The following is a 7852-nucleotide window of genomic DNA, read 5'->3' on the forward strand; positions in this document are numbered from 1 at the left end:
CAACATGGGAAGAACTTGACAATGAAGGATAAGATGAAGAAGTCAATCTTACTTTGATATCCTCAACCTTCTCAAACTCATAATCTAAAGTTGATTCTGACTCTGAGTCAGAAGACACAAAACATGTATTTTCTAATCTCTCCAAATTTGATTTAAGCACTTTGTGTCATGACTTTATGGAAAGATGCCAGCAGAAAGCTAGACATATAAAAACATTGAAGAAGCAATGTGATCTTTTAAAAGATGAACTAAAATCTTCTATAAAAAATTGAAATTCTTGAAAAAGAACAAATTGCTTCAATGAAAAATATTTCTAACAAATCTCTGGACAAAAATGAATGAGCTCATCAAGATTTCACTATATCTGGTTATGATAGAACCAAACTTGCCTCTATAATTTATGGAGTAAGTAAGAGAAAATAGGAAGGACTTGGTTATCATCAGAAACCTTACAATCCAAGGTTTAATATCTCGATGAAACCACCAGGTTCTTCTTCTTCAATCACTTCTCAAAAGGGGTTGAATGCTTACTTTTTGCCTGTTGTTGAAAATGGTAAAATTCTGAACCAATCAGAACCTGTGATAAATAACTCACAAATTCTAAAAGATTAAGAACCTAAAGTTGTTATATTTAAAGTTCCTAAAGGTTCAGAAGTCAATGTTAAGATTATTCCTAGCAAAACTATCTGGAAGGAGTCTAAACCTTACCATAAATCTAAGACACAAAGCAAGAAGAAGCCTAAACTAACCTCAAAGAACCCATAAAAGTATGGGTACCAAAAAATGAGATTGTTTTTCTGCTGATATGGTCAAAGGAAAGAACAAAGCAACAACTTCTCCAAGACAATGGTTGATTACAACCTTCAACAAGAAGAAGGATTACATCCCAAATCCTAACTCTCAAGGAGGAAGGAGATGTGGAATCTATAAGAAACTAGTAATTCAAGCTTACTGGTACTGGGAAGATTAAAGTCTCCTACTGAGGACTGGTGCTTCAGATTCTTAGTTATGACTCTGAAGTTCATCCAGTTAATTTGAGAAGTCTGAAAAGACTTCTGATGGTTTAGATAAGAGCATTATTGGAAATATAGTATTCCTCTTTAACAATCTCAATAACTGTTACTGCAAGAGAAAGCTTGGTAAAAGATCTCCTTATATGTCAGAATCTGATGATGTTCAGAAGCTACTTTGATCAGAAGCTCCCTATCAAGTTATGATGAACAAATAGCTTCTGAAGTATCACAACATCTGATACCATGAATTAGAGTAACCTCCTCTGTTTGGTGAAAAATGGTTGCTTTGCAATAACTACCTATGACACCTGTCCCGCTATGTGTCATTAATGTGGAACGACTCCTGACACGTGGAGTGAATCTGTTGGGTAAATATATCCTCTTTTTTGGTTATGTTGTAATTAGTTTTTTTCTTTTGTCACTCACTGCACTTATGTGCATTTGTGTTTAAAACTTCTTTTGCACTAAAAAACACTTCATTTATATCAGAATCACACACCTCATTACTTCACTACCTACACTTTTACTTTCTCTAACTTTCTTTGAAAACCCTTTTTTTCAAAAAGAAACCCTAGAGACCCTAAAACTTTGTTCTTCAGTGGCATCGTCTTCAAAAGCTCAAAATGCACACATGATCGTCAACTTTGGCAAAAGTATGACAATCAAGCCTAAGCCCATGAATTTGAACCAAGATGATCTAAAGCTTATGGTGGAACAAATTGTCGACTTTGACTCATTCAGTCAAAATGGGTATAATCTTTGGATATTTTTCAGAGTCCAAGAGTGGTATTCATTCTTTGATATGTTGAATGGTCCAACCTATCCTAATTTTGTGAAATATTTCTGGGTTAGGGCAAAAGTTTTTGATGAATTTGCTGCATGTGAAGAACTGAAACTTCTGGTTGATAAGGACAACTCTTTGAAAGGGAAGACAAGGAAATAAGTAGGATTGAAGAAGTTTAAAGAGGTTAAAATTAGATATGTTGTAATAGGCATTGATGTGGTCATCACTCAGAAAACAATTGCTAAACTTTTGAGTTCTCCAAACTCTGGTATTTGGGCATATAGGTGGGTTTAAAATGTTGTTGGGCTTGATAATGTTGTGGGGTTGGTTGTTGGGCGTATGATGACGAAGCTCATTAGGATGGGTCGATCAAATACCACGGGTCAGACACAAATTTTGTTGTTGTAGCCGACCTATACCAATTCATATAATTTCGATTTAGTCTAGCATCATGCATGAAAGGTTCATTTATGGTTTGTTGATGCGTTGTTTCCATTGATGACACGCCTCCCTAGAGAATTCTTTCCGATCAGAATAATTCCACTAAGCATCGAATCTTAGTTGATACCACTGTCCCAAACACGTCGGGGGTCTGGAATTTGTTACTGCATGCCAAACTGCAGTTTGACATGGTCACTCTGGTGCATCTCCATAATAGTGAACCTAATGATTGTTATTTTTGTAGTCCAAACTGTAGCATCCTCGGGGTTAATCTCATGGTCGAGACCTAGATACGGCCTCTAGATAAACTGTAGAGAAAAAATATATTATTAGAAGATTTGTAAATTGGTAGTATTAGAACTAAATTAACGAGACGATTAGTTGTTTAGTTGTAATACATCATCTGGTCCAAGGTGATCTATAAGATTTCGATAGACCTTTATAGCATGTTTGAGACATTTGTTGTAGTTTGTCCCTAGAACGGATCACCTAAACCGAAAAGAGTAAAAATAAATTATTTACAATTATTTGTAGTATAAAGTAAGTAAGTGGAAATAGTGAGATAAACTTACTTTGTCGTGTAGGGGAATGTGAAGTTGTTCTCATTGACGTGGGCGAGTGACGATATTTTCGACCAACCCCATGCTTGGAGCAAAAAAGTGAAATAATAAAATGAACAAGTAACATTTTGTGCGTTTTTACACAAAGAACTATATAGACGGGGGAAAATATATGAACCCCAATTATATGTTCTTATTTTATTTATGTCTCTTAACAAAGGTAAATACATAATATTTACAATATTACCAATAGTTTTGAGAAATAAAAAGTTACCAAATAATAACATAATATAACATCAAGTTTTAATTATTTTTCATTCTCGATCAAATCTTTGGTTAACATCATATTTGAATAATGTTGTTTAAGGTACTTTAGATTAATACATTGATCCCTTGTTGTTCTTCAAACAAAGCGGCACCAGAAATTGCTTGCATAAATACTGATATTACTCGGTTTACAATAAATAAAAGATCAAATTTCTCGCATTTAAAAGAGAGAATAGATGTGAAGTTGTAATATGGTCTAATGTCACAAATTATTTACAAAAAAATCCAGTTATTTTTGCCAACAACAAATTCAAGTTTTTTCAGCTAAAGTTTTGAGATGATGAATATGTTCAAAATATGTTTCGAAATCATAAACATTATGGGTTCAACGATATTGAGTTGTATATTTTACTAAAATAAAATTAGTTGTCTCGGATCATTGATTTGTCACAAGTCTTTTGCAAAACCGACGACGACGACGAACAAGTCGAAGTATATGTTGTTGACGAGGAAGAAGAAGATAAGAGATATTGGTTGATCATATGGTGAACAATGACATTATTGAATATGCGAAGAAATAAAAGAGGTTGCCTTAACAACACGTTACTCAAACTGAAATGTATATGGCGAACAAAATAGTGAAATTATGTAGTTCATGTCGTCAATCCTGACACAATCATACAAAGTCCCAATGTTGGAGCAAGCTCCACAACATAATTATTGAATCCACTTTTAGTCCTGCTTTTTATATGTAATTAATTTTATGTAGCTATTTAATTTGATATTCAAAACAACTTCTTTTCATAAAGTTTACAACATTCAGTTACAACAATTAAAACAACAACACGAAAAACAGATAAAATTAAACAACATATCTATGTGATTACAACCATCAAGACAATTTCATCTGAACTATGCACTATAATATGATAATCACTGTCAGTTTTAACCGACTCCCAGATACGATGTTCTCCATTATTGTTGAACACCGTAACAAGCTTTTCAATTCTTCTGATCTTTTCATTGTCTTCAACGTCTCCATCTAACCAGTGGATCAAGCTCCTCTGACGATGCTCGAAAGTCTTCATGTTCCAAAGTCGAATCTTCATCGGAGGATTTATTTGCGAATAAATCAAATTAGCATTTCTTTTGATGATATAATATTTTTTTTAAATGAAAAAGAGAATTAGAAGATGGGTGAGAAATGATGGGGAGGGAATGACCTATATATAGAAAAACCAAAACAACATAGGAGCCACATGCAGTGGCACATGCTCCTAAAGCTTGCATGCATGCGCCACTACAATTGGCATTACAGAGGAGCATGTGTAACACCTCGATTTTAGTATATTTATTTTTAATTAAATTAAAATTATTTTTATTTGATTATTGGTGTATTTGGTGTGTTTAGTGGTTTTGGAGATTTATTGGAGAATATAGAGAACTAATGACAATTTGAGCTATTTTAAATATTTAAAATAATAAAGAAAATAGGAAGTTTGAGAGTTTGGTTAGAAATTGAGAATAATGAATTAATATGGTAGATTTGTGAGAGGTTAAGGAAATGTTGAGTCTAAGTGTAATAATTAAAAGAAAAATCAGGTTAATATAAATTTTGAGAGAAATATTGGAGATTAGGTTTTAGTTTGACAGTGCGTGAAAATTAGAGTTTGGGAGAAAATAGCATTTGGGAGAGAAGAGCAACAATGATTTTGAGGAAGAAGAAGAGCCATAGTCATAGAGAGAGTTGGCTTGATGGAAATCTAAGGTAAGGGGGAAGAACTAGTCTAACAATGGGTGTCAAATGTATGAAGGGTAGTGGAGGACCCTTACCCTCGTCTATGTATTTTTTTTTCTTTCTTTCTATTGTTGATAATTGTATGTTATAGATATGAATTGGTGATGAATTTGTTGTGATTGAAGATATCAATATGAATTGCATGTATTGTGAATTTACTAATTGTTGTTCATGAAATTTTCCATGAGTATGATTGTTGTTGTTGAAAGTGATGAGTTTTTATTCCATGAACATAATTTTGAATATGTGAGTAATTAACAAATTAAGATATTAATTGGTGTGAAATTAACATGTTTAGTATGCTATAATTATTTTGTGTCGAATTTTAAGCATTTGTTTTTTACGAAATTGAAATCGGAGGTCTGAAAGGCCTCAAATGGTGAAAAAACGCATAATTCTGCATTCTGCGGCGGTTCTACATTCTGATGCGATGACGATCGTCACCCTTATGACGGGCTTCTCATCATTGCGTCCAGCGAGCTGACGGTCGCCAGCTTTGTGACGGTTCATCCATCACAAGCAGGATAATTTGTTTCAAATACACGTTTTTATCATAACTTGAGTTTCAAAATCCGTTTGAGGTGTGGTTTGAAGTGTCGAAAAGCTAACGCATATCATTATCTCAAGGTGATGCTCTAAGAGACTAAATGTATTAGCACAGTCACGTAACTGCTCCTTGATCCTTGCCTCACCTTCCTTAATTATAGCAGCAACTATTAATTTAGAAATATTGTATAGTTATTATATATTCAAATTAGCCATTATATGTGTTGATTTGTTGCCTTAGTTTTAGCTGATTTGTTATACTATTATTTACGTGAATCATGAATGGAATAAATAGGAGATACAACTTATGGAAATTAATTTGTTGCCAATAATAGTATAATAAATCAGCTAAAACTAAGACAACAAATCAACACATATAATGGCTAATTTGAATATATAATAACTATACAATATTTCTAAATTAATAGTTGCTGCTATAATTAAGGAAGGTGAGGCAAGGATCAAGGAGCAGTTACGTGACTGTGCTAATAAAATGTGCATTTAAGGGAACAAAAAAATTGTGTTCCTTAAGGTGTAATATTATGTGACAGTTAATGATGATGAAAGGACTTTTAATTGTTATGGTTATCTCATGAGAAGTGATGTTGATGAATACCTCATGAGAAGTGATGTTGATGTTGATGCTGATGTAGATGCATGAATGATTATTCAGAATTGCATGTGTAATCATGTGAAATATTATAATTAATTACATAATTATGATTGGTGAATTATTGTTGTGCATAAATATTGATATGATATGTGAATATGTACATTATTGTCATGCTTGTGTCAATTATGCAATTGTTAGTCATAATGTAAGCATGAATATGTTGTGTCGTGTTGGTGGCTTTATTTGACGTAATTGTGCATTTGTCATGCATCATTTGTGTGTGAACTTCGGTTTGATGGTGTGCTCTAGTCCAGTGATGGGATAAGGAGCGAGTAACTGGTTCATGTATGATGAGAACAGTGAAACGTTGTTGATTCAATGGTGAGTAATCAATAACAATTTTGTTGTGTTCTGGTTCAGTGGTGGAATCAGGAGCGAGTAATTGCATTCCGTAAATGAGAACCAATGAACGTTGTTGATTCTATGAATCAATAACGATTTTAGTGTGCTCTCGTCTAGTGGTGTGATTGGGAGCGAGTTGGGAAAAATCAATAACAAACCTCTGATGTACAAATGAATCGGTAATGCATTTGCATACAGAGTTGAGGTGTTGTTACATTGCATACATACTTGCATTGTGATAAATTGTTATTATTGTCATGATAAATGATGTTTATGGATTGTGAATTGATGGTGTGCGGGTGATAGATGAATATGTGGTGTTGTTGTGTACTAGTTGTATGTTATTGATTATGATATGTGTTACTAGCCTTATTATGTTTTGCACCACTAATTATTTGAGCGTATTTTCACCACTTTCTGTTTGTTGTTGCGTTTGCGCTCCTCGGGGGTACAAACGATCAGGTACAAGAGTAGATGATTGATGCTACAGGATGGCGTGTCTCTTAGTTATTTATCGTCCGGGTCTTAGTGGAGTCGCTCTGATATGTATCACCGGATAACATGCTGCTATATGCTTTCTTTGTTATATGCTTTCTTTTGTTGCATGTCTTATTTCTTTTGAGAATTGTTAAACCACTTTCTCATTTATTATTGTTGAGATTTATACGTTAAACCTATTGGTTTTTCCAAAGTTTTAATTGTGGTTCTTTTATGATGTGATGAAGCATGTGTGATACTCTATTTGTTAAGTTACGTTAAATTATTTTATTAAATGTCGAGTGAGAGAAATAGGGTGTTACAACATGTCCCACACACATTGGTGCCTAAGACAAAAAAATAAAAAATGCATGCATTACATATAGTGACGCATCCTCTATGAGACGAATTTTTTTTATTTGAAAAATGGCTAATTTGATATATATTTTACAAATGTGATTATTTAAGATTTTTTTAAAATAATTATTATTTTTTATAAAATTTTTTTGGAAATTGTTTAAAAAGATAAAAAAAAATAAAAAAAACTTTAAATAATGATATTTAACATAATTAATATAAATGACTTATTTATTTATATTTAAAGGATACTCGTCGGTCATTTTAAAAATTTTAAATAGTAATTTATAAGAGTTTGTACAATCAATATATTAAAAATTGAATTGTTTGATTTTTTTAAAAAATATTTTTTTATTATAAAACCTTTAAAGAGTGCCCCGTGAGCAAAACGCATGTTTAAAACCATTTGAAATTTTTTGTTAGATACTTTTAAAATCAATATACTAAGAGATTTTAAGCATAAAATCTTTACACGAATTTTGTTCACCTTTAATCTTTATTTTTTCCCCAAAAAATGCATAGTTTCATTTTTTTATATTAACTTAAATAGAATATTTTGTTATATAAATATTAATAAAGATAACAATAGTAAGC

This window comes from Lathyrus oleraceus, chromosome 1 (assembly GCF_024323335.1).
Source record: "Lathyrus oleraceus cultivar Zhongwan6 chromosome 1, CAAS_Psat_ZW6_1.0, whole genome shotgun sequence".
NCBI classification, from domain to species: domain Eukaryota; kingdom Viridiplantae; phylum Streptophyta; class Magnoliopsida; order Fabales; family Fabaceae; genus Lathyrus; species Lathyrus oleraceus.